The sequence below is a fragment of the Triturus cristatus genome, chromosome 4_1, assembly GCF_964204655.1.
Source record: "Triturus cristatus chromosome 4_1, aTriCri1.1, whole genome shotgun sequence".
Classification (NCBI taxonomy): domain Eukaryota; kingdom Metazoa; phylum Chordata; class Amphibia; order Caudata; family Salamandridae; genus Triturus; species Triturus cristatus.
Genome location: NC_140585.1, coordinates 150602375 through 150624439, shown reverse-complemented (window position 1 = coordinate 150624439; position 22065 = coordinate 150602375). Strand labels below are relative to the sequence as shown.

The following is a 22065-nucleotide window of genomic DNA, read 5'->3' as shown; positions in this document are numbered from 1 at the left end:
TAGCCGACCGCCTGAACAGGGACTTGAACCCTGGACCCTCAGATTAAAAGTCTGATGCTCTACCGACTGAGCTATCCAGGCTCTGCAACACTGCAACTAAAAATCAGCTAAAAATGATGTGGACGCACACCAACCTACACTTTAATTCTTAATATGGTTACATATATTAGCAATCAAATATGTAGAGTTTAATAATTAATTGATATTTCAAGCATTTGAAATTTCAGCAGCACACGTAATCTATTTTAAATCCTGAAATTCGTTCTATCTCATTTTCGGCTGACTTAGAAATCATGTCTCTAAATTGACATTGTGAAATTAGTAAAAGGCCAAATACTATTACTAGGTACTAAATTACATGTCCGGCAGTATAACTGGAAATTTACTCTTCGGCATAGATTATGCAACATTTTCAAAGCAAACAGTGTCTGTTTAAATAGACTTTCTTTCACTGCCGTTTTGGTAAATGTCTCTGGTTATGCAGAAGCAGGCATTGTTTGTTACTGTTTCAATTAGTTATAAGATAAAGGAGGGATAAAACTGACCCAGCTAGTATTCCAACCCAAAGACTTTGAATGCTTTCTCTACATTCGCCTAGAACCCCAAGCCGCTATCCATTGCACCAGAGATCCAACCTGATTCAACAAGGTGAACAGAAATTCTCAAATAAAAAGATGAGCTATCAGCGGTTGACCAACTTTATAAAGTGATTTGGAAACTATAAGCAGGGTTCCATTTTGAACATTGAATTGGGGAAAAGATAATCAACATCTCAAACGACATGATACCGTTGCGGTAAGTCTTCTTAACTCTTGTCAAATGGTACACGACCGATGGGTATTTAATGGCTCCATTAAGAGTAACTTGCAATTACTCTAATGGGACTACTCGTTCATTGGATCCTGAAAAGAGCATGTCATTAGAGTACATTTTCTTTAAACAAACCGCCTGAACAGGGACTTGAACCCTGGACCCTCAGATTAAAAGTCTGATGCTCTACCGACTGAGCTATCCAGGCTCTGATACAGCAAACCTCAAAATCACCTAATCAAAATTTGGCAGTGTCCCAACTAACGCTATGTTTCTTAAGATGGTTACCTGAAGAAGGTACCAAATACACTAGAATATAATAATGAATTGATATTTCAAGCATTTGAAATTTCTTCAGTAAATGTAACCTTATTTTTAGTCCTGAAGTTGCTACTATCTCATTTTTTTGCTGACGTCAAATTCATATGTGTTTATTGACATGGTAAAATTAAGGAAGGGCCCAAAATCTTACTTCCGAGTAAATTATATTTTCATCAGTACAGCTGACAATTTCCTCTTCTGCATAGATTACCCAAATTGAACGGTGTCTCTTTAAAATAGACTTCCTTTTACTGACCTTTTTTAGCAAATGATTTTGGTGAAGCAGAAGCATGCATGCATCGCTTATAACTTCTTTAAATAGTTATGAAATAAACAGGGATAAAACTGACTCTGGTGGGATTCGAACCCACAGCCTTTGAATACCTTCTTGACATTCACCTAGAAGTCCAATGCGCTATCCATTGCGCCACAGAGCCAATCTGCTTGAATGAGGTGCACAGATATTCAGAAATGAAATAATGAGCTTTGAGCTGTTGATCAACTTTATAAAGTTCATTGGATACTATAACCATGGCTATATTTTGAATATTGAATTGGGTAAAAGTTATTCACCGTGTCAAACTACATGATACAGTTGGTAAGTCTGCATACAACTTAAGTTTAGTGTATCGTCATCTGATATATGAGACAGATGGGTTTTTCACTTCTCCATGAAAGACGTTTTTTTTTAATTTTGGTAATGGAATATCTTATTCATCATGCAGTGGAACACAAAAAGAATGTACAATCAGAATACTTTTTCTTTAAAGTAGCCGACCGCCTGAACAGGGACTTGAACCCTGGACCCTCAGATTAAAAGTCTGATGCTCTACCGACTGAGCTATCCAGGCTCTGCAACACTGCAACTAAAAATCAGCTAAAAATGATGTGGACGCACACCAACCTACACTTTAATTCTTAATATGGTTACATATATTAGCAATCAAATATGTAGAGTTTAATAATTAATTGATATTTCAAGCATTTGAAATTTCAGCAGCACACGTAATCTATTTTAAATCCTGAAATTCGTTCTATCTCATTTTCGGCTGACTTAGAAATCATGTCTCTAAATTGACATTGTGAAATTAGTAAAAGGCCAAATACTATTACTAGGTACTAAATTACATGTCCGGTAGTATAACTGGAAATTTACTCTTCGGCATAGATTATGCAACATTTTCAAAGCAAACAGTGTCTGTTTAAATAGACTTTCTTTCACTGCCGTTTTGGTAAATGTCTCTGGTTATGCAGAAGCAGGCATTGTTTGTTACTGTTTCAATTAGTTATAAGATAAAGGAGGGATAAAACTGACCCAGCTAGTATTCCAACCCAAAGACTTTGAATGCTTTCTCTACATTCGCCTAGAACCCCAAGCCGCTATCCATTGCACCAGAGATCCAACCTGATTCAACAAGGTGAACAGAAATTCTCAAATAAAAAGATGAGCTATCAGCGGTTGACCAACTTTATAAAGTGATTTGGAAACTATAAGCAGGGTTCCATTTTGAACATTGAATTGGGGAAAAGATAATCAACATCTCAAACGACATGATACCGTTGTGGTAAGTCTTCTTAACTCTTGTCAAATGGTACACGACCGATGGGTATTTAATGGCTCCATTAAGAGTAACTTGCAATTACTCTAATGGGACTACTCGTTCATTGGATCCTGAAAAGAGCATGTCATTAGAGTACATTTTCTTTAAACAAACCGCCTGAACAGGGACTTGAACCCTGGACCCTCAGATTAAAAGTCTGATGCTCTACCGACTGAGCTATCCAGGCTCTGATACAGCAAACCTCAAAATCACCTAATCAAAATTTGGCAGTGTCCCAACTAACGCTATGTTTCTTAAGATGGTTACCTGAAGAAGGTACCAAATACACTAGAATATAATAATGAATTGATATTTCAAGCATTTGAAATTTCTTCAGTAAATGTAACCTTATTTTTAGTCCTGAAGTTGCTACTATCTCATTTTTTTGCTGACGTAAAATTCATATGTGTTTATTGACATGGTAAAATTAAGGAAGGGCCCAAAATCTTACTTCCGAGTAAATTATATTTTCATCAGTACAGCTGACAATTTCCTCTTCTGCATAGATTACCCAAATTGAACGGTGTCTCTTTAAAATAGACTTCCTTTTACTGACCTTTTTTAGCAAATGATTTTGGTGAAGCAGAAGCATGCATGCATCGCTTGTAACTTCTTTAAATAGTTATGAAATAAACAGGGATAAAACTGACTCTGGTGGGATTCGAACCCACAGCCTTTGAATACCTTCTTGACATTCACCTAGAAGTCCAATGCGCTATCCATTGCGCCACAGAGCCAATCTGCTTGAATGAGGTGCACAGATATTCAGAAATGAAATAATGAGCTTTGAGCTGTTGATCAACTTTATAAAGTTCGTTGGATACTATAACCATGGCTATATTTTGAATATTGAATTGGGTAAAAGTTATTCACCGTGTCAAACTACATGATACAGTTGGTAAGTCTGCATACAACTTAAGTTTAGTGTATCGTCATCTGATATATGAGACAGATGGGTTTTTCACTTCTCCATGAAAGACGTTTTTTTTTAATTTTGGTAATGGAATATCTTATTCATCATGCAGTGGAACACAAAAAGAATGTACAATCAGAATACTTTTTCTTTAAAGTAGCCGACCGCCTGAACAGGGACTTGAACCCTGGACCCTCAGATTAAAAGTCTGATGCTCTACCGACTGAGCTATCCAGGCTCTGCAACACTGCAACTAAAAATCAGCTAAAAATGATGTGGACGCACACCAACCTACACTTTAATTCTTAATATGGTTACATATATTAGCAATCAAATATGTAGAGTTTAATAATTAATTGATATTTCAAGCATTTGAAATTTCAGCAGCACACGTAATCTATTTTAAATCCTGAAATTCGTTCTATCTCATTTTCGGCTGACTTAGAAATCATGTCTCTAAATTGACATTGTGAAATTAGTAAAAGTCCAAATACTATTACTAGGTACTAAATTACATGTCCGGCAGTATAACTGGAAATTTACTCTTCGGCATAGATTATGCAACATTTTCAAAGCAAACAGTGTCTGTTTAAATAGACTTTCTTTCACTGCCGTTTTGGTAAATGTCTCTGGTTATGCAGAAGCAGGCATTGTTTGTTACTGTTTCAATTAGTTATAAGATAAAGGAGGGATAAAACTGACCCAGCTAGTATTCCAACCCAAAGACTTTGAATGCTTTCTCTACATTCGCCTAGAACCCCAAGCCGCTATCCATTGCACCAGAGATCCAACCTGATTCAACAAGGTGAACAGAAATTCTCAAATAAAAAGATGAGCTATCAGCGGTTGACCAACTTTATAAAGTGATTTGGAAACTATAAGCAGGGTTCCATTTTGAACATTGAATTGGGGAAAAGATAATCAACATCTCAAACGACATGATACCGTTGCGGTAAGTCTTCTTAACTCTTGTCAAATGGTACACGACCGATGGGTATTTAATGGCTCCATTAAGAGTAACTTGCAATTACTCTAATGGGACTACTCGTTCATTGGATCCTGAAAAGAGCATGTCATTAGAGTACATTTTCTTTAAACAAACCGCCTGAACAGGGACTTGAACCCTGGACCCTCAGATTAAAAGTCTGATGCTCTACCGACTGAGCTATCCAGGCTCTGATACAGCAAACCTCAAAATCACCTAATCAAAATTTGGCAGTGTCCCAACTAACGCTATGTTTCTTAAGATGGTTACCTGAAGAAGGTACCAAATACACTAGAATATAATAATGAATTGATATTTCAAGCATTTGAAATTTCTTCAGTAAATGTAACCTTATTTTTAGTCCTGAAGTTGCTACTATCTCATTTTTTTGCTGACGTCAAATTCATATGTGTTTATTGACATGGTAAAATTAAGGAAGGGCCCAAAATCTTACTTCCGAGTAAATTATATTTTCATCAGTACAGCTGACAATTTCCTCTTCTGCATAGATTACCCAAATTGAACGGTGTCTCTTTAAAATAGACTTCCTTTTACTGACCTTTTTTAGCAAATGATTTTGGTGAAGCAGAAGCATGCATGCATCGCTTATAACTTCTTTAAATAGTTATGAAATAAACAGGGATAAAACTGACTCTGGTGGGATTCGAACCCACAGCCTTTGAATACCTTCTTGACATTCACCTAGAAGTCCAATGCGCTATCCATTGCGCCACAGAGCCAATCTGCTTGAATGAGGTGCACAGATATTCAGAAATGAAATAATGAGCTTTGAGCTGTTGATCAACTTTATAAAGTTCATTGGATACTATAACCATGGCTATATTTTGAATATTGAATTGGGTAAAAGTTATTCACCGTGTCAAACTACATGATACAGTTGGTAAGTCTGCATACAACTTAAGTTTAGTGTATCGTCATCTGATATATGAGACAGATGGGTTTTTCACTTCTCCATGAAAGACGTTTTTTTTTAATTTTGGTAATGGAATATCTTATTCATCATGCAGTGGAACACAAAAAGAATGTACAATCAGAATACTTTTTCTTTAAAGTAGCCGACCGCCTGAACAGGGACTTGAACCCTGGACCCTCAGATTAAAAGTCTGATGCTCTACCGACTGAGCTATCCAGGCTCTGCAACACTGCAACTAAAAATCAGCTAAAAATGATGTGGACGCACACCAACCTACACTTTAATTCTTAATATGGTTACATATATTAGCAATCAAATATGTAGAGTTTAATAATTAATTGATATTTCAAGCATTTGAAATTTCAGCAGCACACGTAATCTATTTTAAATCCTGAAATTCGTTCTATCTCATTTTCGGCTGACTTAGAAATCATGTCTCTAAATTGACATTGTGAAATTAGTAAAAGGCCAAATACTATTACTAGGTACTAAATTACATGTCCGGCAGTATAACTGGAAATTTACTCTTCGGCATAGATTATGCAACATTTTCAAAGCAAACAGTGTCTGTTTAAATAGACTTTCTTTCACTGCCGTTTTGGTAAATGTCTCTGGTTATGCAGAAGCAGGCATTGTTTGTTACTGTTTCAATTAGTTATAAGATAAAGGAGGGATAAAACTGACCCAGCTAGTATTCCAACCCAAAGACTTTGAATGCTTTCTCTACATTCGCCTAGAACCCCAAGCCGCTATCCATTGCACCAGAGATCCAACCTGATTCAACAAGGTGAACAGAAATTCTCAAATAAAAAGATGAGCTATCAGCGGTTGACCAACTTTATAAAGTGATTTGGAAACTATAAGCAGGGTTCCATTTTGAACATTGAATTGGGGAAAAGATAATCAACATCTCAAACGACATGATACCGTTGCGGTAAGTCTTCTTAACTCTTGTCAAATGGTACACGACCGATGGGTATTTAATGGCTCCATTAAGAGTAACTTGCAATTACTCTAATGGGACTACTCGTTCATTGGATCCTGAAAAGAGCATGTCATTAGAGTACATTTTCTTCAAACAAACCGCCTGAACAGGGACTTGAACCCTGGACCCTCAGATTAAAAGTCTGATGCTCTACCGACTGAGCTATCCAGGCTCTGATACAGCAAACCTCAAAATCACCTAATCAAAATTTGGCAGTGTCCCAACTAACGCTATGTTTCTTAAGATGGTTACCTGAAGAAGGTACCAAATACACTAGAATATAATAATGAATTGATATTTCAAGCATTTGAAATTTCTTCAGTAAATGTAACCTTATTTTTAATCCTGAAGTTGCTACTATCTCATTTTTTTGCTGACGTCAAATTCATATGTGTTTATTGACATGGTAAAATTAAGGAAGGGCCCAAAATCTTACTTCCGAGTAAATTATATTTTCATCAGTACAGCTGACAATTTCCTCTTCTGCATAGATTACCCAAATTGAACGGTGTCTCTTTAAAATAGACTTCCTTTTACTGACCTTTTTTAGCAAATGATTTTGGTGAAGCAGAAGCATGCATGCATCGCTTATAACTTCTTTAAATAGTTATGAAATAAACAGGGATAAAACTGACTCTGGTGGGATTCGAACCCACAGCCTTTGAATACCTTCTTGACATTCACCTAGAAGTCCAATGCGCTATCCATTGCGCCACAGAGCCAATCTGCTTGAATGAGGTGCACAGATATTCAGAAATGAAATAATGAGCTTTGAGCTGTTGATCAACTTTATAAAGTTCATTGGATACTATAACCATGGCTATATTTTGAATATTGAATTGGGTAAAAGTTATTCACCGTGTCAAACTACATGATACAGTTGGTAAGTCTGCATACAACTTAAGTTTAGTGTATCGTCATCTGATATATGAGACAGATGGGTTTTTCACTTCTCCATGAAAGACGTTTTTTTTTAATTTTGGTAATGGAATATCTTATTCATCATGCAGTGGAACACAAAAAGAATGTACAATCAGAATACTTTTTCTTTAAAGTAGCCGACCGCCTGAACAGGGACTTGAACCCTGGACCCTCAGATTAAAAGTCTGATGCTCTACCGACTGAGCTATCCAGGCTCTGCAACACTGCAACTAAAAATCAGCTAAAAATGATGTGGACGCACACCAACCTACACTTTAATTCTTAATATGGTTACATATATTAGCAATCAAATATGTAGAGTTTAATAATTAATTGATATTTCAAGCATTTGAAATTTCAGCAGCACACGTAATCTATTTTAAATCCTGAAATTCGTTCTATCTCATTTTCGGCTGACTTAGAAATCATGTCTCTAAATTGACATTGTGAAATTAGTAAAAGGCCAAATACTATTACTAGGTACTAAATTACATGTCCGGCAGTATAACTGGAAATTTACTCTTCGGCATAGATTATGCAACATTTTCAAAGCAAACAGTGTCTGTTTAAATAGACTTTCTTTCACTGCCGTTTTGGTAAATGTCTCTGGTTATGCAGAAGCAGGCATTGTTTGTTACTGTTTCAATTAGTTATAAGATAAAGGAGGGATAAAACTGACCCAGCTAGTATTCCAACCCAAAGACTTTGAATGCTTTCTCTACATTCGCCTAGAACCCCAAGCCGCTATCCATTGCACCAGAGATCCAACCTGATTCAACAAGGTGAACAGAAATTCTCAAATAAAAAGATGAGCTATCAGCGGTTGACCAACTTTATAAAGTGATTTGGAAACTATAAGCAGGGTTCCATTTTGAACATTGAATTGGGGAAAAGATAATCAACATCTCAAACGACATGATACCGTTGCGGTAAGTCTTCTTAACTCTTGTCAAATGGTACACGACCGATGGGTATTTAATGGCTCCATTAAGAGTAACTTGCAATTACTCTAATGGGACTACTCGTTCATTGGATCCTGAAAAGAGCATGTCATTAGAGTACATTTTCTTTAAACAAACCGCCTGAACAGGGACTTGAACCCTGGACCCTCAGATTAAAAGTCTGATGCTCTACCGACTGAGCTATCCAGGCTCTGATACAGCAAACCTCAAAATCACCTAATCAAAATTTGGCAGTGTCCCAACTAACGCTATGTTTCTTAAGATGGTTACCTGAAGAAGGTACCAAATACACTAGAATATAATAATGAATTGATATTTCAAGCATTTGAAATTTCTTCAGTAAATGTAACCTTATTTTTAGTCCTGAAGTTGCTACTATCTCATTTTTTTGCTGACGTCAAATTCATATGTGTTTATTGACATGGTAAAATTAAGGAAGGGCCCAAAATCTTACTTCCGAGTAAATTATATTTTCATCAGTACAGCTGACAATTTCCTCTTCTGCATAGATTACCCAAATTGAACGGTGTCTCTTTAAAATAGACTTCCTTTTACTGACCTTTTTTAGCAAATGATTTTGGTGAAGCAGAAGCATGCATGCATCGCTTATAACTTCTTTAAATAGTTATGAAATAAACAGGGATAAAACTGACTCTGGTGGGATTCGAACCCACAGCCTTTGAATACCTTCTTGACATTCACCTAGAAGTCCAATGCGCTATCCATTGCGCCACAGAGCCAATCTGCTTGAATGAGGTGCACAGATATTCAGAAATGAAATAATGAGCTTTGAGCTGTTGATCAACTTTATAAAGTTCATTGGATACTATAACCATGGCTATATTTTGAATATTGAATTGGGTAAAAGTTATTCACCGTGTCAAACTACATGATACAGTTGGTAAGTCTGCATACAACTTAAGTTTAGTGTATCGTCATCTGATATATGAGACAGATGGGTTTTTCACTTCTCCATGAAAGACGTTTTTTTTTAATTTTGGTAATGGAATATCTTATTCATCATGCAGTGGAACACAAAAAGAATGTACAATCAGAATACTTTTTCTTTAAAGTAGCCGACCGCCTGAACAGGGACTTGAACCCTGGACCCTCAGATTAAAAGTCTGATGCTCTACCGACTGAGCTATCCAGGCTCTGCAACACTGCAACTAAAAATCAGCTAAAAATGATGTGGACGCACACCAACCTACACTTTAATTCTTAATATGGTTACATATATTAGCAATCAAATATGTAGAGTTTAATAATTAATTGATATTTCAAGCATTTGAAATTTCAGCAGCACACGTAATCTATTTTAAATCCTGAAATTCGTTCTATCTCATTTTCGGCTGACTTAGAAATCATGTCTCTAAATTGACATTGTGAAATTAGTAAAAGGCCAAATACTATTACTAGGTACTAAATTACATGTCCGGCAGTATAACTGGAAATTTACTCTTCGGCATAGATTATGCAACATTTTCAAAGCAAACAGTGTCTGTTTAAATAGACTTTCTTTCACTGCCGTTTTGGTAAATGTCTCTGGTTATGCAGAAGCAGGCATTGTTTGTTACTGTTTCAATTAGTTATAAGATAAAGGAGGGATAAAACTGACCCAGCTAGTATTCCAACCCAAAGACTTTGAATGCTTTCTCTACATTCGCCTAGAACCCCAAGCCGCTATCCATTGCACCAGAGATCCAACCTGATTCAACAAGGTGAACAGAAATTCTCAAATAAAAAGATGAGCTATCAGCGGTTGACCAACTTTATAAAGTGATTTGGAAACTATAAGCAGGGTTCCATTTTGAACATTGAATTGGGGAAAAGATAATCAACATCTCAAACAACATGATACCGTTGCGGTAAGTCTTCTTAACTCTTGTCAAATGGTACACGACCGATGGGTATTTAATGGCTCCATTAAGAGTAACTTGCAATTACTCTAATGGGACTACTCGTTCATTGGATCCTGAAAAGAGCATGTCATTAGAGTACATTTTCTTCAAACAAACCGCCTGAACAGGGACTTGAACCCTGGACCCTCAGATTAAAAGTCTGATGCTCTACCGACTGAGCTATCCAGGATCTGATACAGCAAACCTCAAAATCACCTAATCAAAATTTGGCAGTGTCCCAACTAACGCTATGTTTCTTAAGATGGTTACCTGAAGAAGGTACCAAATACACTAGAATATAATAATGAATTGATATTTCAAGCATTTGAAATTTCTTCAGTAAATGTAACCTTATTTTTAATCCTGAAGTTGCTACTATCTCATTTTTTTGCTGACGTCAAATTCATATGTGTTTATTGACATGGTAAAATTAAGGAAGGGCCCAAAATCTTACTTCCGAGTAAATTATATTTTCATCAGTACAGCTGACAATTTCCTCTTCTGCATAGATTACCCAAATTGAACGGTGTCTCTTTAAAATAGACTTCCTTTTACTGACCTTTTTTAGCAAATGATTTTGGTGAAGCAGAAGCATGCATGCATCGCTTATAACTTCTTTAAATAGTTATGAAATAAACAGGGATAAAACTGACTCTGGTGGGATTCGAACCCACAGCCTTTGAATACCTTCTTGACATTCACCTAGAAGTCCAATGCGCTATCCATTGCGCCACAGAGCCAATCTGCTTGAATGAGGTGCACAGATATTCAGAAATGAAATAATGAGCTTTGAGCTGTTGATCAACTTTATAAAGTTCATTGGATACTATAACCATGGCTATATTTTGAATATTGAATTGGGTAAAAGTTATTCACCGTGTCAAACTACATGATACAGTTGGTAAGTCTGCATACAACTTAAGTTTAGTGTATCGTCATCTGATATATGAGACAGATGGGTTTTTCACTTCTCCATGAAAGACGTTTTTTTTTAATTTTGGTAATGGAATATCTTATTCATCATGCAGTGGAACACAAAAAGAATGTACAATCAGAATACTTTTTCTTTAAAGTAGCCGACCGCCTGAACAGGGACTTGAACCCTGGACCCTCAGATTAAAAGTCTGATGCTCTACCGACTGAGCTATCCAGGCTCTGCAACACTGCAACTAAAAATCAGCTAAAAATGATGTGGACGCACACCAACCTACACTTTAATTCTTAATATGGTTACATATATTAGCAATCAAATATGTAGAGTTTAATAATTAATTGATATTTCAAGCATTTGAAATTTCAGCAGCACACGTAATCTATTTTAAATCCTGAAATTCGTTCTATCTCATTTTCGGCTGACTTAGAAATCATGTCTCTAAATTGACATTGTGAAATTAGTAAAAGGCCAAATACTATTACTAGGTACTAAATTACATGTCCGGCAGTATAACTGGAAATTTACTCTTCGGCATAGATTATGCAACATTTTCAAAGCAAACAGTGTCTGTTTAAATAGACTTTCTTTCACTGCCGTTTTGGTAAATGTCTCTGGTTATGCAGAAGCAGGCATTGTTTGTTACTGTTTCAATTAGTTATAAGATAAAGGAGGGATAAAACTGACCCAGCTAGTATTCCAACCCAAAGACTTTGAATGCTTTCTCTACATTCGCCTAGAACCCCAAGCCGCTATCCATTGCACCAGAGATCCAACCTGATTCAACAAGGTGAACAGAAATTCTCAAATAAAAAGATGAGCTATCAGCGGTTGACCAACTTTATAAAGTGATTTGGAAACTATAAGCAGGGTTCCATTTTGAACATTGAATTGGGGAAAAGATAATCAACATCTCAAACGACATGATACCGTTGCGGTAAGTCTTCTTAACTCTTGTCAAATGGTACACGACCGATGGGTATTTAATGGCTCCATTAAGAGTAACTTGCAATTACTCTAATGGGACTACTCGTTCATTGGATCCTGAAAAGAGCATGTCATTAGAGTACATTTTCTTTAAACAAACCGCCTGAACAGGGACTTGAACCCTGGACCCTCAGATTAAAAGTCTGATGCTCTACCGACTGAGCTATCCAGGCTCTGATACAGCAAACCTCAAAATCACCTAATCAAAATTTGGCAGTGTCCCAACTAACGCTATGTTTCTTAAGATGGTTACCTGAAGAAGGTACCAAATACACTAGAATATAATAATGAATTGATATTTCAAGCATTTGAAATTTCTTCAGTAAATGTAACCTTATTTTTAGTCCTGAAGTTGCTACTATCTCATTTTTTTGCTGACGTCAAATTCATATGTGTTTATTGACATGGTAAAATTAAGGAAGGGCCCAAAATCTTACTTCCGAGTAAATTATATTTTCATCAGTACAGCTGACAATTTCCTCTTCTGCATAGATTACCCAAATTGAACGGTGTCTCTTTAAAATAGACTTCCTTTTACTGACCTTTTTTAGCAAATGATTTTGGTGAAGCAGAAGCATGCATGCATCGCTTATAACTTCTTTAAATAGTTATGAAATAAACAGGGATAAAACTGACTCTGGTGGGATTCGAACCCACAGCCTTTGAATACCTTCTTGACATTCACCTAGAAGTCCAATGCGCTATCCATTGCGCCACAGAGCCAATCTGCTTGAATGAGGTGCACAGATATTCAGAAATGAAATAATGAGCTTTGAGCTGTTGATCAACTTTATAAAGTTCATTGGATACTATAACCATGGCTATATTTTGAATATTGAATTGGGTAAAAGTTATTCACCGTGTCAAACTACATGATACAGTTGGTAAGTCTGCATACAACTTAAGTTTAGTGTATCGTCATCTGATATATGAGACAGATGGGTTTTTCACTTCTCCATGAAAGACGTTTTTTTTTAATTTTGGTAATGGAATATCTTATTCATCATGCAGTGGAACACAAAAAGAATGTACAATCAGAATACTTTTTCTTTAAAGTAGCCGACCGCCTGAACAGGGACTTGAACCCTGGACCCTCAGATTAAAAGTCTGATGCTCTACCGACTGAGCTATCCAGGCTCTGCAACACTGCAACTAAAAATCAGCTAAAAATGATGTGGACGCACACCAACCTACACTTTAATTCTTAATATGGTTACATATATTAGCAATCAAATATGTAGAGTTTAATAATTAATTGATATTTCAAGCATTTGAAATTTCAGCAGCACACGTAATCTATTTTAAATCCTGAAATTCGTTCTATCTCATTTTCGGCTGACTTAGAAATCATGTCTCTAAATTGACATTGTGAAATTAGTAAAAGGCCAAATACTATTACTAGGTACTAAATTACATGTCCGGCAGTATAACTGGAAATTTACTCTTCGGCATAGATTATGCAACATTTTCAAAGCAAACAGTGTCTGTTTAAATAGACTTTCTTTCACTGCCGTTTTGGTAAATGTCTCTGGTTATGCAGAAGCAGGCATTGTTTGTTACTGTTTCAATTAGTTATAAGATAAAGGAGGGATAAAACTGACCCAGCTAGTATTCCAACCCAAAGACTTTGAATGCTTTCTCTACATTCGCCTAGAACCCCAAGCCGCTATCCATTGCACCAGAGATCCAACCTGATTCAACAAGGTGAACAGAAATTCTCAAATAAAAAGATGAGCTATCAGCGGTTGACCAACTTTATAAAGTGATTTGGAAACTATAAGCAGGGTTCCATTTTGAACATTGAATTGGGGAAAAGATAATCAACATCTCAAACAACATGATACCGTTGCGGTAAGTCTTCTTAACTCTTGTCAAATGGTACACGACCGATGGGTATTTAATGGCTCCATTAAGAGTAACTTGCAATTACTCTAATGGGACTACTCGTTCATTGGATCCTGAAAAGAGCATGTCATTAGAGTACATTTTCTTCAAACAAACCGCCTGAACAGGGACTTGAACCCTGGACCCTCAGATTAAAAGTCTGATGCTCTACCGACTGAGCTATCCAGGCTCTGATACAGCAAACCTCAAAATCACCTAATCAAAATTTGGCAGTGTCCCAACTAACGCTATGTTTCTTAAGATGGTTACCTGAAGAAGGTACCAAATACACTAGAATATAATAATGAATTGATATTTCAAGCATTTGAAATTTCTTCAGTAAATGTAACCTTATTTTTAATCCTGAAGTTGCTACTATCTCATTTTTTTGCTGACGTCAAATTCATATGTGTTTATTGACATGGTAAAATTAAGGAAGGGCCCAAAATCTTACTTCCGAGTAAATTATATTTTCATCAGTACAGCTGACAATTTCCTCTTCTGCATAGATTACCCAAATTGAACGGTGTCTCTTTAAAATAGACTTCCTTTTACTGACCTTTTTTAGCAAATGATTTTGGTGAAGCAGAAGCATGCATGCATCGCTTATAACTTCTTTAAATAGTTATGAAATAAACAGGGATAAAACTGACTCTGGTGGGATTCGAACCCACAGCCTTTGAATACCTTCTTGACATTCACCTAGAAGTCCAATGCGCTATCCATTGCGCCACAGAGCCAATCTGCTTGAATGAGGTGCACAGATATTCAGAAATGAAATAATGAGCTTTGAGCTGTTGATCAACTTTATAAAGTTCATTGGATACTATAACCATGGCTATATTTTGAATATTGAATTGGGTAAAAGTTATTCACCGTGTCAAACTACATGATACAGTTGGTAAGTCTGCATACAACTTAAGTTTAGTGTATCGTCATCTGATATATGAGACAGATGGGTTTTTCACTTCTCCATGAAAGACGTTTTTTTTTAATTTTGGTAATGGAATATCTTATTCATCATGCAGTGGAACACAAAAAGAATGTACAATCAGAATACTTTTTCTTTAAAGTAGCCGACCGCCTGAACAGGGACTTGAACCCTGGACCCTCAGATTAAAAGTCTGATGCTCTACCGACTGAGCTATCCAGGCTCTGCAACACTGCAACTAAAAATCAGCTAAAAATGATGTGGACGCACACCAACCTACACTTTAATTCTTAATATGGTTACATATATTAGCAATCAAATATGTAGAGTTTAATAATTAATTGATATTTCAAGCATTTGAAATTTCAGCAGCACACGTAATCTATTTTAAATCCTGAAATTCGTTCTATCTCATTTTCGGCTGACTTAGAAATCATGTCTCTAAATTGACATTGTGAAATTAGTAAAAGGCCAAATACTATTACTAGGTACTAAATTACATGTCCGGCAGTATAACTGGAAATTTACTCTTCGGCATAGATTATGCAACATTTTCAAAGCAAACAGTGTCTGTTTAAATAGACTTTCTTTCACTGCCGTTTTGGTAAATGTCTCTGGTTATGCAGAAGCAGGCATTGTTTGTTACTGTTTCAATTAGTTATAAGATAAAGGAGGGATAAAACTGACCCAGCTAGTATTCCAACCCAAAGACTTTGAATGCTTTCTCTACATTCGCCTAGAACCCCAAGCCGCTATCCATTGCACCAGAGATCCAACCTGATTCAACAAGGTGAACAGAAATTCTCAAATAAAAAGATGAGCTATCAGCGGTTGACCAACTTTATAAAGTGATTTGGAAACTATAAGCAGGGTTCCATTTTGAACATTGAATTGGGGAAAAGATAATCAACATCTCAAACGACATGATACCGTTGCGGTAAGTCTTCTTAACTCTTGTCAAATGGTACACGACCGATGGGTATTTAATGGCTCCATTAAGAGTAACTTGCAATTACTCTAATGGGACTACTCGTTCATTGGATCCTGAAAAGAGCATGTCATTAGAGTACATTTTCTTTAAACAAACCGCCTGAACAGGGACTTGAACCCTGGACCCTCAGATTAAAAGTCTGATGCTCTACCGACTGAGCTATCCAGGTTCTGATACAGCAAACCTCAAAATCACCTAATCAAAATTTGGCAGTGTCCCAACTAACGCTATGTTTCTTAAGATGGTTACCTGAAGAAGGTACCAAATACACTAGAATATAATAATGAATTGATATTTCAAGCATTTGAAATTTCTTCAGTAAATGTAACCTTATTTTTAGTCCTGAAGTTGCTACTATCTCATTTTTTTGCTGACGTCAAATTCATATGTGTTTATTGACATGGTAAAATTAAGGAAGGGCCCAAAATCTTACTTCCGAGTAAATTATATTTTCATCAGTACAGCTGACAATTTCCTCTTCTGCATAGATTACCCAAATTGAACGGTGTCTCTTTAAAATAGACTTCCTTTTACTGACCTTTTTTAGCAAATGATTTTGGTGAAGCAGAAGCATGCATGCATCGCTTATAACTTCTTTAAATAGTTATGAAATAAACAGGGATAAAACTGACTCTGGTGGGATTCGAACCCACAGCCTTTGAATACCTTCTTGACATTCACCTAGAAGTCCAATGCGCTATCCATTGCGCCACAGAGCCAATCTGCTTGAATGAGGTGCACAGATATTCAGAAATGAAATAATGAGCTTTGAGCTGTTGATCAACTTTATAAAGTTCATTGGATACTATAACCATGGCTATATTTTGAATATTGAATTGGGTAAAAGTTATTCACCGTGTCAAACTACATGATACAGTTGGTAAGTCTGCATACAACTTAAGTTTAGTGTATCGTCATCTGATATATGAGACAGATGGGTTTTTCACTTCTCCATGAAAGACGTTTTTTTTTTATTTTGGTAATGGAATATCTTATTCATCATGCAGTGGAACACAAAAAGAATGTACAATCAGAATACTTTTTCTTTAAAGTAGCCGACCGCCTGAACAGGGACTTGAACCCTGGACCCTCAGATTAAAAGTCTGATGCTCTACCGACTGAGCTATCCAGGCTCTGCAACACTGCAACTAAAAATCAGCTAAAAATGATGTGGACGCACACCAACCTACACTTTAATTCTTAATATGGTTACATATATTAGCAATCAAATATGTAGAGTTTAATAATTAATTGATATTTCAAGCATTTGAAATTTCAGCAGCACACGTAATCTATTTTAAATCCTGAAATTCGTTCTATCTCATTTTCGGCTGACTTAGAAATCATGTCTCTAAATTGACATTGTGAAATTAGTAAAAGGCCAAATACTATTACTAGGTACTAAATTACATGTCCGGCAGTATAACTGGAAATTTACTCTTCGGCATAGATTATGCAACATTTTCAAAGCAAACAGTGTCTGTTTAAATAGACTTTCTTTCACTGCCGTTTTGGTAAATGTCTCTGGTTATGCAGAAGCAGGCATTGTTTGTTACTGTTTCAATTAGTTATAAGATAAAGGAGGGATAAAACTGACCCAGCTAGTATTCCAACCCAAAGACTTTGAATGCTTTCTCTACATTCGCCTAGAACCCCAAGCCGCTATCCATTGCACCAGAGATCCAACCTGATTCAACAAGGTGAACAGAAATTCTCAAATAAAAAGATGAGCTATCAGCGGTTGACCAACTTTATAAAGTGATTTGGAAACTATAAGCAGGGTTCCATTTTGAACATTGAATTGGGGAAAAGATAATCAACATCTCAAACGACATGATACCGTTGTGGTAAGTCTTCTTAACTCTTGTCAAATGGTACACGACCGATGGGTATTTAATGGCTCCATTAAGAGTAACTTGCAATTACTCTAATGGGACTACTCGTTCATTGGATCCTGAAAAGAGCATGTCATTAGAGTACATTTTCTTTAAACAAACCGCCTGAACAGGGACTTGAACCCTGGACCCTCAGATTAAAAGTCTGATGCTCTACCGACTGAGCTATCCAGGCTCTGATACAGCAAACCTCAAAATCACCTAATCAAAATTTGGCAGTGTCCCAACTAACGCTATGTTTCTTAAGATGGTTACCTGAAGAAGGTACCAAATACACTAGAATATAATAATGAATTGATATTTCAAGCATTTGAAATTTCTTCAGTAAATGTAACCTTATTTTTAGTCCTGAAGTTGCTACTATCTCATTTTTTTGCTGACGTCAAATTCATATGTGTTTATTGACATGGTAAAATTAAGGAAGGGCCCAAAATCTTACTTCCGAGTAAATTATATTTTCATCAGTACAGCTGACAATTTCCTCTTCTGCATAGATTACCCAAATTGAACGGTGTCTCTTTAAAATAGACTTCCTTTTACTGACCTTTTTTAGCAAATGATTTTGGTGAAGCAGAAGCATGCATGCATCGCTTATAACTTCTTTAAATAGTTATGAAATAAACAGGGATAAAACTGACTCTGGTGGGATTCGAACCCACAGCCTTTGAATACCTTCTTGACATTCACCTAGAAGTCCAATGCGCTATCCATTGCGCCACAGAGCCAATCTGCTTGAATGAGGTGCACAGATATTCAGAAATGAAATAATGAGCTTTGAGCTGTTGATCAACTTTATAAAGTTCATTGGATACTATAACCATGGCTATATTTTGAATATTGAATTGGGTAAAAGTTATTCACCGTGTCAAACTACATGATACAGTTGGTAAGTCTGCATACAACTTAAGTTTAGTGTATCGTCATCTGATATATGAGACAGATGGGTTTTTCACTTCTCCATGAAAGACGTTTTTTTTTAATTTTGGTAATGGAATATCTTATTCATCATGCAGTGGAACACAAAAAGAATGTACAATCAGAATACTTTTTCTTTAAAGTAGCCGACCGCCTGAACAGGGACTTGAACCCTGGACCCTCAGATTAAAAGTCTGATGCTCTACCGACTGAGCTATCCAGGCTCTGCAACACTGCAACTAAAAATCAGCTAAAAATGATGTGGACGCACACCAACCTACACTTTAATTCTTAATATGGTTACATATATTAGCAATCAAATATGTAGAGTTTAATAATTAATTGATATTTCAAGCATTTGAAATTTCAGCAGCACACGTAATCTATTTTAAATCCTGAAATTCGTTCTATCTCATTTTCGGCTGACTTAGAAATCATGTCTCTAAATTGACATTGTGAAATTAGTAAAAGGCCAAATACTATTACTAGGTACTAAATTACATGTCCGGCAGTATAACTGGAAATTTACTCTTCGGCATAGATTATGCAACATTTTCAAAGCAAACAGTGTCTGTTTAAATAGACTTTCTTTCACTGCCGTTTTGGTAAATGTCTCTGGTTATGCAGAAGCAGGCATTGTTTGTTACTGTTTCAATTAGTTATAAGATAAAGGAGGGATAAAACTGACCCAGCTAGTATTCCAACCCAAAGACTTTGAATGCTTTCTCTACATTCGCCTAGAACCCCAAGCCGCTATCCATTGCACCAGAGATCCAACCTGATTCAACAAGGTGAACAGAAATTCTCAAATAAAAAGATGAGCTATCAGCGGTTGACCAACTTTATAAAGTGATTTGGAAACTATAAGCAGGGTTCCATTTTGAACATTGAATTGGGGAAAAGATAATCAACATCTCAAACGACATGATACCGTTGTGGTAAGTCTTCTTAACTCTTGTCAAATGGTACACGACCGATGGGTATTTAATGGCTCCATTAAGAGTAACTTGCAATTACTCTAATGGGACTACTCGTTCATTGGATCCTGAAAAGAGCATGTCATTAGAGTACATTTTCTTTAAACAAACCGCCTGAACAGGGACTTGAACCCTGGACCCTCAGATTAAAAGTCTGATGCTCTACCGACTGAGCTATCCAGGCTCTGATACAGCAAACCTCAAAATCACCTAATCAAAATTTGGCAGTGTCCCAACTAACGCTATGTTTCTTAAGATGGTTACCTGAAGAAGGTACCAAATACACTAGAATATAATAATGAATTGATATTTCAAGCATTTGAAATTTCTTCAGTAAATGTAACCTTATTTTTAGTCCTGAAGTTGCTACTATCTCATTTTTTTGCTGACGTCAAATTCATATGTGTTTATTGACATGGTAAAATTAAGGAAGGGCCCAAAATCTTACTTCCGAGTAAATTATATTTTCATCAGTACAGCTGACAATTTCCTCTTCTGCATAGATTACCCAAATTGAACGGTGTCTCTTTAAAATAGACTTCCTTTTACTGACCTTTTTTAGCAAATGATTTTGGTGAAGCAGAAGCATGCATGCATCGCTTATAACTTCTTTAAATAGTTATGAAATAAACAGGGATAAAACTGACTCTGGTGGGATTCGAACCCACAGCCTTTGAATACCTTCTTGACATTCACCTAGAAGTCCAATGCGCTATCCATTGCGCCACAGAGCCAATCTGCTTGAATGAGGTGCACAGATATTCAGAAATGAAATAATGAGCTTTGAGCTGTTGATCAACTTTATAAAGTTCGTTGGATACTATAACCATGGCTATATTTTGAATATTGAATTGGGTAAAAGTTATTCACCGTGTCAAACTACATGATACAGTTGGTAAGTCTGCATACAACTTAAGTTTAGTGTATCGTCATCTGATATATGAGACAGATGGGTTTTTCACTTCTCCATGAAAGACGTTTTTTTTTAATTTTGGTAATGGAATATCTTATTCATCATGCAGTGGAACACAAAAAGAATGTACAATCAGAATACTTTTTCTTTAAAGTAGCCGACCGCCTGAACAGGGACTTGAACCCTGGACCCTCAGATTAAAAGTCTGATGCTCTACCGACTGAGCTATCCAGGCTCTGCAACACTGCAACTAAAAATCAGCTAAAAATGATGTGGACGCACACCAACCTACACTTTAATTCTTAATATGGTTACATATATTAGCAATCAAATATGTAGAGTTTAATAATTAATTGATATTTCAAGCATTTGAAATTTCAGCAGCACACGTAATCTATTTTAAATCCTGAAATTCGTTCTATCTCATTTTCGGCTGACTTAGAAATCATGTCTCTAAATTGACATTGTGAAATTAGTAAAAGGCCAAATACTATTACTAGGTACTAAATTACATGTCCGGCAGTATAACTGGAAATTTACTCTTCGGCATAGATTATGCAACATTTTCAAAGCAAACAGTGTCTGTTTAAATAGACTTTCTTTCACTGCCGTTTTGGTAAATGTCTCTGGTTATGCAGAAGCAGGCATTGTTTGTTACTGTTTCAATTAGTTATAAGATAAAGGAGGGATAAAACTGACCCAGCTAGTATTCCAACCCAAAGACTTTGAATGCTTTCTCTACATTCGCCTAGAACCCCAAGCCGCTATCCATTGCACCAGAGATCCAACCTGATTCAACAAGGTGAACAGAAATTCTCAAATAAAAAGATGAGCTATCAGCGGTTGACCAACTTTATAAAGTGATTTGGAAACTATAAGCAGGGTTCCATTTTGAACATTGAATTGGGGAAAAGATAATCAACATCTCAAACGACATGATACCGTTGCGGTAAGTCTTCTTAACTCTTGTCAAATGGTACACGACCGATGGGTATTTAATGGCTCCATTAAGAGTAACTTGCAATTACTCTAATGGGACTACTCGTTCATTGGATCCTGAAAAGAGCATGTCATTAGAGTACATTTTCTTTAAACAAACCGCCTGAACAGGGACTTGAACCCTGGACCCTCAGATTAAAAGTCTGATGCTCTACCGACTGAGCTATCCAGGCTCTGATACAGCAAACCTCAAAATCACCTAATCAAAATTTGGCAGTGTCCCAACTAACGCTATGTTTCTTAAGATGGTTACCTGAAGAAGGTACCAAATACACTAGAATATAATAATGAATTGATATTTCAAGCATT

At 36.3% G+C, this 22065-nt stretch overlaps 33 non-coding genes across 33 annotated transcripts; all 33 read right to left on the bottom strand.

Annotated features, from left to right (window-relative positions):
* Positions 1–8: 8 nt before the first annotated feature.
* TRNAK-UUU (transfer RNA lysine (anticodon UUU)) lies at positions 9–81 on the bottom strand. Its single transcript has one exon. It is a non-coding gene; the product is annotated as a tRNA-Lys (tRNA).
* An 864-nt stretch (positions 82–945) lies between these two features.
* TRNAK-UUU (transfer RNA lysine (anticodon UUU)) lies at positions 946–1018 on the bottom strand. Its single transcript has one exon. It is a non-coding gene; the product is annotated as a tRNA-Lys (tRNA).
* A 459-nt stretch (positions 1019–1477) lies between these two features.
* On the bottom strand, positions 1478–1568 carry TRNAR-UCU (transfer RNA arginine (anticodon UCU)). The gene is given in 2 exon segments: positions 1478–1513; positions 1532–1568. It is a non-coding gene; the product is annotated as a tRNA-Arg (tRNA).
* A 341-nt stretch (positions 1569–1909) lies between these two features.
* On the bottom strand, positions 1910–1982 carry TRNAK-UUU (transfer RNA lysine (anticodon UUU)). The gene has a single exon. It is a non-coding gene; the product is annotated as a tRNA-Lys (tRNA).
* An 864-nt stretch (positions 1983–2846) lies between these two features.
* TRNAK-UUU (transfer RNA lysine (anticodon UUU)) lies at positions 2847–2919 on the bottom strand. The gene has a single exon. It is a non-coding gene; the product is annotated as a tRNA-Lys (tRNA).
* Positions 2920–3378: 459 nt separating this feature from the next.
* On the bottom strand, positions 3379–3469 carry TRNAR-UCU (transfer RNA arginine (anticodon UCU)). Its single transcript is given in 2 exon segments — positions 3379–3414; positions 3433–3469. It is a non-coding gene; the product is annotated as a tRNA-Arg (tRNA).
* A 341-nt stretch (positions 3470–3810) lies between these two features.
* TRNAK-UUU (transfer RNA lysine (anticodon UUU)) lies at positions 3811–3883 on the bottom strand. The gene has a single exon. It is a non-coding gene; the product is annotated as a tRNA-Lys (tRNA).
* An 864-nt stretch (positions 3884–4747) lies between these two features.
* On the bottom strand, positions 4748–4820 carry TRNAK-UUU (transfer RNA lysine (anticodon UUU)). Its single transcript has one exon. It is a non-coding gene; the product is annotated as a tRNA-Lys (tRNA).
* A 459-nt stretch (positions 4821–5279) lies between these two features.
* TRNAR-UCU (transfer RNA arginine (anticodon UCU)) lies at positions 5280–5370 on the bottom strand. The gene is given in 2 exon segments: positions 5280–5315; positions 5334–5370. It is a non-coding gene; the product is annotated as a tRNA-Arg (tRNA).
* Positions 5371–5711: 341 nt separating this feature from the next.
* Positions 5712–5784, bottom strand: TRNAK-UUU (transfer RNA lysine (anticodon UUU)). Its single transcript has one exon. It is a non-coding gene; the product is annotated as a tRNA-Lys (tRNA).
* An 864-nt stretch (positions 5785–6648) lies between these two features.
* Positions 6649–6721, bottom strand: TRNAK-UUU (transfer RNA lysine (anticodon UUU)). The gene has a single exon. It is a non-coding gene; the product is annotated as a tRNA-Lys (tRNA).
* A 459-nt stretch (positions 6722–7180) lies between these two features.
* Positions 7181–7271, bottom strand: TRNAR-UCU (transfer RNA arginine (anticodon UCU)). Its single transcript is given in 2 exon segments — positions 7181–7216; positions 7235–7271. It is a non-coding gene; the product is annotated as a tRNA-Arg (tRNA).
* A 341-nt stretch (positions 7272–7612) lies between these two features.
* Positions 7613–7685, bottom strand: TRNAK-UUU (transfer RNA lysine (anticodon UUU)). Its single transcript has one exon. It is a non-coding gene; the product is annotated as a tRNA-Lys (tRNA).
* Positions 7686–8549: 864 nt separating this feature from the next.
* TRNAK-UUU (transfer RNA lysine (anticodon UUU)) lies at positions 8550–8622 on the bottom strand. The gene has a single exon. It is a non-coding gene; the product is annotated as a tRNA-Lys (tRNA).
* Positions 8623–9081: 459 nt separating this feature from the next.
* TRNAR-UCU (transfer RNA arginine (anticodon UCU)) lies at positions 9082–9172 on the bottom strand. Its single transcript is given in 2 exon segments — positions 9082–9117; positions 9136–9172. It is a non-coding gene; the product is annotated as a tRNA-Arg (tRNA).
* A 341-nt stretch (positions 9173–9513) lies between these two features.
* On the bottom strand, positions 9514–9586 carry TRNAK-UUU (transfer RNA lysine (anticodon UUU)). Its single transcript has one exon. It is a non-coding gene; the product is annotated as a tRNA-Lys (tRNA).
* A 1396-nt stretch (positions 9587–10982) lies between these two features.
* On the bottom strand, positions 10983–11073 carry TRNAR-UCU (transfer RNA arginine (anticodon UCU)). The gene is given in 2 exon segments: positions 10983–11018; positions 11037–11073. It is a non-coding gene; the product is annotated as a tRNA-Arg (tRNA).
* Positions 11074–11414: 341 nt separating this feature from the next.
* On the bottom strand, positions 11415–11487 carry TRNAK-UUU (transfer RNA lysine (anticodon UUU)). The gene has a single exon. It is a non-coding gene; the product is annotated as a tRNA-Lys (tRNA).
* An 864-nt stretch (positions 11488–12351) lies between these two features.
* Positions 12352–12424, bottom strand: TRNAK-UUU (transfer RNA lysine (anticodon UUU)). The gene has a single exon. It is a non-coding gene; the product is annotated as a tRNA-Lys (tRNA).
* A 459-nt stretch (positions 12425–12883) lies between these two features.
* TRNAR-UCU (transfer RNA arginine (anticodon UCU)) lies at positions 12884–12974 on the bottom strand. The gene is given in 2 exon segments: positions 12884–12919; positions 12938–12974. It is a non-coding gene; the product is annotated as a tRNA-Arg (tRNA).
* Positions 12975–13315: 341 nt separating this feature from the next.
* Positions 13316–13388, bottom strand: TRNAK-UUU (transfer RNA lysine (anticodon UUU)). The gene has a single exon. It is a non-coding gene; the product is annotated as a tRNA-Lys (tRNA).
* Positions 13389–14252: 864 nt separating this feature from the next.
* On the bottom strand, positions 14253–14325 carry TRNAK-UUU (transfer RNA lysine (anticodon UUU)). Its single transcript has one exon. It is a non-coding gene; the product is annotated as a tRNA-Lys (tRNA).
* A 459-nt stretch (positions 14326–14784) lies between these two features.
* Positions 14785–14875, bottom strand: TRNAR-UCU (transfer RNA arginine (anticodon UCU)). Its single transcript is given in 2 exon segments — positions 14785–14820; positions 14839–14875. It is a non-coding gene; the product is annotated as a tRNA-Arg (tRNA).
* A 341-nt stretch (positions 14876–15216) lies between these two features.
* On the bottom strand, positions 15217–15289 carry TRNAK-UUU (transfer RNA lysine (anticodon UUU)). The gene has a single exon. It is a non-coding gene; the product is annotated as a tRNA-Lys (tRNA).
* A 1396-nt stretch (positions 15290–16685) lies between these two features.
* On the bottom strand, positions 16686–16776 carry TRNAR-UCU (transfer RNA arginine (anticodon UCU)). The gene is given in 2 exon segments: positions 16686–16721; positions 16740–16776. It is a non-coding gene; the product is annotated as a tRNA-Arg (tRNA).
* Positions 16777–17117: 341 nt separating this feature from the next.
* TRNAK-UUU (transfer RNA lysine (anticodon UUU)) lies at positions 17118–17190 on the bottom strand. The gene has a single exon. It is a non-coding gene; the product is annotated as a tRNA-Lys (tRNA).
* An 864-nt stretch (positions 17191–18054) lies between these two features.
* Positions 18055–18127, bottom strand: TRNAK-UUU (transfer RNA lysine (anticodon UUU)). The gene has a single exon. It is a non-coding gene; the product is annotated as a tRNA-Lys (tRNA).
* Positions 18128–18586: 459 nt separating this feature from the next.
* Positions 18587–18677, bottom strand: TRNAR-UCU (transfer RNA arginine (anticodon UCU)). The gene is given in 2 exon segments: positions 18587–18622; positions 18641–18677. It is a non-coding gene; the product is annotated as a tRNA-Arg (tRNA).
* A 341-nt stretch (positions 18678–19018) lies between these two features.
* TRNAK-UUU (transfer RNA lysine (anticodon UUU)) lies at positions 19019–19091 on the bottom strand. Its single transcript has one exon. It is a non-coding gene; the product is annotated as a tRNA-Lys (tRNA).
* Positions 19092–19955: 864 nt separating this feature from the next.
* On the bottom strand, positions 19956–20028 carry TRNAK-UUU (transfer RNA lysine (anticodon UUU)). Its single transcript has one exon. It is a non-coding gene; the product is annotated as a tRNA-Lys (tRNA).
* A 459-nt stretch (positions 20029–20487) lies between these two features.
* Positions 20488–20578, bottom strand: TRNAR-UCU (transfer RNA arginine (anticodon UCU)). Its single transcript is given in 2 exon segments — positions 20488–20523; positions 20542–20578. It is a non-coding gene; the product is annotated as a tRNA-Arg (tRNA).
* Positions 20579–20919: 341 nt separating this feature from the next.
* On the bottom strand, positions 20920–20992 carry TRNAK-UUU (transfer RNA lysine (anticodon UUU)). Its single transcript has one exon. It is a non-coding gene; the product is annotated as a tRNA-Lys (tRNA).
* Positions 20993–21856: 864 nt separating this feature from the next.
* TRNAK-UUU (transfer RNA lysine (anticodon UUU)) lies at positions 21857–21929 on the bottom strand. The gene has a single exon. It is a non-coding gene; the product is annotated as a tRNA-Lys (tRNA).
* Positions 21930–22065: the final 136 nt, after the last annotated feature.